At 37.1% G+C, this 6,518-nt stretch overlaps 1 long non-coding RNA gene across 1 annotated transcript; it reads right to left on the bottom strand.

Moving 5' to 3' along the window:
* Positions 1-118: 118 nt before the first annotated feature.
* On the bottom strand, positions 119-801 carry LOC116406074. The gene is made up of 2 exons (XR_004219140.1): positions 606-801; positions 119-498 (listed from the first exon to the last, which is right to left on the bottom strand). It is a non-coding gene; the product is annotated as an uncharacterized LOC116406074 (long non-coding RNA).
* Positions 802-6,518: the final 5,717 nt, after the last annotated feature.

Genomic DNA, 6,518 nt, shown 5'->3' with positions numbered 1-6,518 from the left:
ATGAGCTTATTTTTAAGCATATAAATACATAAACTTATTGACTTTGAATTTCTATATAAATATGATACATACTTTTTAAATTATATATATTAAAACTGTGTTCTAGCACTATCCTATATTTTTTAGAAAAAAATGACACGTCACCATGTCTATAATTTATTGACCCATGTCTAGAATTCGTATACGTGCTTGTTTGTTGAGAACTTCACGTCTTCATTAGATGGGAGGATAGCCATATTATAGTGGTTGTATGTGTAATATAGAGAACCAAACCTAGTACTCGAGATTTGTACAATAACAGAGAACTTACATTTCCACCGGCTGACTTGACTATCAGGGATAGAGTTTTAGGTGGTGGTTGAGCGTGAGCTGATATGCAAACATCATACCCTTCAAATAAAGCTCAAAAACATGCTTTTGCCTTGAGAACTGCAGCTTTTAGGCTGGCTCGATACTTCGATATGTAGTCATCATCATTTAGTATGTAAGGCAACTCGTCTGCAGATCAATAAGGAATTAATCAATCACAAAAATTAGGTAGGATGAAAAACATAAGTGGAAGAAAATACATTACGCTTTGATACTAGCAAGCCATTCGAACTTACCAACAAATCTGCCTTCCCGGTAGCTTTCCTTTAACCAACTGGAGGAGACAATCCAAGCTCTGAGTAATTTGCAATTAACTTGCAATTTTAGTAACAAGATATAGTAAAAATTATGAGCAAGAGCACACTGACACGCTTGAAGCCACATGGTAATGCATATGCTCGATAATCATTGAGAACAATAACAGGAGAAAATAAAGTTAAGAACAGTAGCTTGAAGAACAAAAAACAATCTACAACATAAAATCTTCAAAAACACATTGCTTAAAATCAAGTTTACTAATATAAAAGGTAAGATATTACGTTCCACTCTCCACACTACTGAAGTTCAACATTTCACATGAAAGAAATGAAATACTACTCCAAATATAACTGAAAAAAGCATAATTGGGTAAAGAAAAAGCATAGAGAAATGCAAAAGAATCCTTGGCTTTGATATATTGAAAGGTAAAAAATATCAACCATAGATGTCCGGAGAAGAACTCCTACAAATACACACTTAACGCAGATTATCATTCGCTAACATGAGACCTTCTAGAGGAATTCTGTTAGGATACTTCCTAACAAGAACAAGATCTTAATTTATTATAATGAACTATAAGAAAATACAAGATAAAACCAAGTATAAGGCACTTGGAACCTCCCTCTTGAGTACTCTCACCCAAGCCCTAGATCACTTCCCAGAATTCTCCCCTCACTTACCCTCCCTCCATTTATAATAAGATGTAACCACACTTACATAATAACTACTAGTAACTTTCTAAATATCTAATTACCCTTATACCCCTAACCTTATACTAATCTAGGTATCTAACATTACCCGATGCTTCAAAACACCTTGTCCTCAAGGTGTGCTTGCAAACATGATCAAGGCCCCTTTCTCTTTTTTTCTCTTTTTAATTGCAAACAATCCCCAGCATTCTGCTCTTCAATGTTGAAAAAGAAATCCTCCCCTTCGGCTTTGAAAAACTCTCGATTCCAATAAGGTCCATTGACTTCAGCCCACAAAGCAGCCCAATGTACTTGAATTTTCCTTTTCCAAAACACATTGTCTTAGTTAACCCTTTGCATATCACCAACAAGTGTTTAATTTTCAAACTCTTCATCTCTAGTGGGCTAGGCCATAATCAAAGTGTTGCGTCAAGACCAAAATCATACTGCCGCCGGTTTCATTCCTAGGACCCACCTACATACAAGTTTTTCTTCCCTCCTATTTTTGGAACTCTCCACCCACTTCATCTACAAAATGATGTGCCCCCAATGTTTTATTTAGAATAAGTTGAAGCTCATTTAGAGTAAGTTGAAGCCCACTTGAAATAGTAAAACCCAAGATTGTTCCTTTTGTCCTAATCCTCTGTCCTACCAATTTCTACCACGCCATTGGCACCATCATGTGTGCAACAACTTCTTCCTCGTCACGTGATTCACCCCTATTCCAGACCACCTTCTCGAGCCTCTGTAGACCGATAACTATCGGCTTCTTCTTTCTCCATTGCAACCAGCCATTTTGTGTTTCTTTTAGCAACAAATTTTTCTTCACTCGAGTCTTCATTTCGAGCCTCACAGGTAATCCTCGTCGACCTTCCTCTATAGTTTCTTCTTGGTCACTCTTTGCCATCCTCTTCACCTTCGTTGTATAACCGTTGCAATCACGTTTTCCTCGATTCTTCTATGGATTCAGATCCTTCTTGAAATCCATCAATTTATGGACCTGAAGATTCCAATCCGTTCTAAATAAACACAATCCAGATCAGTGCCACTGAACACAGGCATTTCAACCTTCTTGAATTTGCTATGATCGTTCGAGTTTTCATCCCTTTCAAACTTGTTTGTTTTACCTTCTACCTTGATTTCCTTCAATGTCTTACCTCCACCTTCGATTATACTCTCAATCGTTGGTCCTTTGCTCGACGATCCTTCCATTCTTTCGGAGATCGTCAAATTATCCTTCTGCTATTCCTTCGATGCATTTAGCAACCGTTCTTGTTTTTCCAACTAGATGACCAGTCTTTCGATGCTTTTTGGCAAGCATAACAAGTTTTCTTCAATTGCCAGCAACTTGTGTAACTCCACTTGTATCCCGAGATTTCCTTATCAGAGGTCTCCAACTTCTCTTTGATCCGTTTTTGTGCTGCTCTATCATTCTCCCAAGTAAAAACGCTCTGATACCAATTTGTTAAGATACTGTAAATATACGGCAAGTGTATCTTACTTTATTGAATTACCTCAATGAATTACAGTATAGAGAATAAAAAATCACTCACATCTACTTCCTAAAGGCACACTCCAGTGAGGATCACAACAAAGAACAAGAAAAACTAAGAACAAACCGCAACCATGAAAATGACCAAAACAAACAATAAAAAGAACTTGACTTGGACCCTCTACTTCTCCCGAGCACGAAAGACGGCCTCTACTTCTTTGGAATATTTTGTCCCCTTTCTCCCTCCTCTTTCCTCCATTTTATTTTGCTTTACTAACAAACTAATGGGAAAGATCTCCTCCGATATTCTCTCCTCCTATAATCTCTCATATATTCTTGTGTGGGTCAATATTACCCTTTTTAATTCTCCTACTGTACTTAAATAATATTGGAGACATATACTTCCTAACAAGAACAAGATCTGAATTTATTATAATGTAACTATAAGAAAATACAAGATAAAACCAAGTATAAAGCACTTGGAACCCTCCCTCTTGAGTACTCTCACCCAAACCTTATATCACTCCCCAGAATTCTCCCCACTTACCCTCCCTCCATTTATAATAACATGTAACCACCACCCTAGTTACCACACTTACATAATAACTACTAGTAACCACACTTACACAATAACTACTAGTAACTTCCTAAATATCTAATTACCCTTATACCCCAACCCTATACTAATCTAGGTATCTAACAAATTCCATAACATAATGTATTAGGGGAAGAAGGAAATCGAGGATAAAAACACTAGCTAGCCAACAAATATCTTTCATTAGTGAGCTTGAGCCATTTTACACGTAAAATGGGAAAAGTAAGCCTGAAACCCAAATTAGCCTAATGGTTGTCTTAACAACCACTACCCACCATCACGATAGAAACAACTGAAAAGGAAGAGCATGATACAATCCAACTCAAACATAAGAATTGATTTTGATGTTTAACTAAAAGTAAATAGGCAGTAGAATAAGAAACTATGCCCTTTTAGATCTAGAAGGTTCACAGCAATTTCCAGCCTAAGCACAACTACGAGGCAATGGAAGAATAACGGCAAAGGCCTTGTGTGCATGGAATCGCTAACTTTGGTGCAAATGAGATGATTATCGGTATTCAAAGGCCAAAAGGACACATAGAAGAGTGTTCGTCTAAGGTTGCAAGAGAGCAATACAAAAGTTTAGAGTTTTCCGCACTTTTCCTGTAATGGCATGAGCGCTTGTACTCCCATCAGCAGTGAGAGAACCACCAAGTTCCTCAATCATCTAAATCAGAAAACAACTGCACATTAGAGCAGTCACAATTTGGAATAAAAAGAACTTTTTATTGTTAGAATCTTAGAATATTTATGAAAAGTTTATGGGAATATTTTTCTTAATTCCTAAATATTTTCCTTTTTTATTCCTCTGTATATTCTATTTATTCTCCCTTGTACCTATTGTATTTTTCATCAGAAAATAATAAGAAGAAAAATATAGTGGTTTTTCTCCTGGTACACAGGTTTCCACGTAAAGTTGTGTGTTTGTTTGTCTCCCTTTCAATATGGTATCCGAGCAGGTGGTCCAAGAAGGTCTCGTGTTCAAGCCTCGTATTTTCGTTTCCTCCCCAATTAAAATTTTCCAGTTGTTGGGCCTTTCAAATATTTCAAGCCCACAAGTGAGGAGAGTGTTGGTGATATATAATTGAATTTTCTTTCTTTTTTTAAAAAAGGATACGAGTCTCACTATTATTAATATAAAGAAAGAGACAAAGCTCAATGTACATGAGGATTATACAAAGAGCAAAAGGGGAGAGGGAAGATCAACAGGCGCATCCGGGCATCACAAACTAGGTTGACACCCCCTTAGTGCCCTCAAAACATCCAAAAAGCGACAACACAAGATCAAAACAAAAAGCCACAAAAACAAAGACAAACAAAATGATAAAAAGAATCTTTCCAAAGCAAAATCATAATCAAAGGCAGCATGCTGAGAACAAAGAAGAATAAGCCTTGATTGGTTGAGCAAAAACTGTTTGAAGCAGAGGGCTGATCCGAAAGTCCTGATCATCAAAGACTTCAAAGTGGGGATGCTGTAAAGGCTGGCCAATATAACACAATATCCTACGTCGAAGATCTTCTTTTGCATTACATTTTCTAAAATTTCCAATCCACTCTGTTAAAGGCCTTTTCAAGGTCTAATTTAATGATCCATCTTTTCTTTTTTCGGATAATATATACCTCCAAAGTTTCTTTTGCTATTAAAATAGGATCCAAGATTTGGCACTCTTCCAGAAAGCCACATTGTAATGGAGAAATATCTTAGGATTCTAACAATAAAACACAAAATATCCTAACCAAATGGCTAAACAGAGGCAGCACTCTGTAATTCTTTATTTATGTAAAAGCCAAAACACATTCAACAATAGTAGATATGAAAAATAAAGGAAGAACAACATAGAAAACTTACCCAGCTCCTTTATACAGGGCTGGATACCCTCAGGCTACAGCAGCCTTTACTCTCCTTGAAATAACCAAAAAAGACCTAGCCTCCCCTACCCCAACATTACATGTTTATACCTCCTCTCTCCCCATCCTAGTGGGCCCCACCTGCACGATCCTCTCCCATTATTCTCTCATCATTGGTTGCTAAGGAATTTCCCTTTCTACCCTTCCTTTTATAGGTATAGATAATAGGAGGTCTTACAAAGTAATACCTGGCCTGGCTTTCTTTAATCTTTCTGCGAGAACCTTTCCAAACAACTTATAAATTAATGTTGAAACAACTTATAAGCCACACTGTAATGACCTTCCTTCTCTTGACCGAACTTCAATAATCGACAACTTATATTTATCCACATAATCAGCAAAACTCTTAATCTGCTAGCTTCAAACAAAGACCCAGCCAATTCCTTTTGAACTCCATAGTGCCTTTATAATACAACTGGCAATCTCTTCTCTTTTGGTCCCCGGAATCAATGCTCTATCTGGATTAGCTTTCTTCAAAAGATTTTTAATAGCCAATTGTTTCGAATGGCCCATGAATCCTCTAGTGTTCCATGATATAATCTTCATCTTTGCAACCTCTGCCTTATATCAATTCAATTTCACATGCTGCCAAGAAAGGAACCAACTCTTGAGGGGGAAGGATACTTGCTGACCTGCACAAAATTTCTTTTTATGGGGAGGAAAACAATTTAATAAAATCTGGACCGAGAGAGTCACTGTCCTCTTGTTTCTCTGTCTCTGATTGAATTATTTCTTCCTCAACTGGTTCAAATTCTGCACTACTTACACTGGTGACTGATTAAACTTCCATGAATTCATCTTCTAGGCTCTCAACTTTTTTGAGACAAGAAGTATCTTGCACAAAATTAAAGAATGAACCAGAAAGTTTGGAGGAGGATTGAGAAAATTTATTACTTAAGGAGGAAGGCAGTACTGACCTTTTGCCAACTGAATTTGGAATTTGTATCTTCACACAACTTTCCTCTAATAAATCAGAATTAGCCAAGCTCATCCAAATGTTGCGAAAAGAAGTTCTCCCTTTGGTATAGGTCTTGAGGTGCTTAGAAAAATTTCTGGCATGAAATGGAATAGCTTTCATTGCAGATGATATTTTAGTCTTGGGAGAGGCTGGTAATTTTGGTTGAGAGCTGAAAACAGGAGATGGCCCGCAAGTGAAGTTCCTTGATGGAGGAGAGGACTCTGATTCTTCCTCCAATTCGTCAGAATA

The sequence above is a fragment of the Cucumis sativus genome, unplaced genomic scaffold, assembly GCF_000004075.3.
Source record: "Cucumis sativus cultivar 9930 unplaced genomic scaffold, Cucumber_9930_V3 scaffold63, whole genome shotgun sequence".
NCBI lineage: Eukaryota > Viridiplantae > Streptophyta > Magnoliopsida > Cucurbitales > Cucurbitaceae > Cucumis > Cucumis sativus.
The sequence above is the reverse complement of the archived record's forward strand: the minus strand, read 5'-3'. Positions and strand labels throughout refer to the sequence as shown.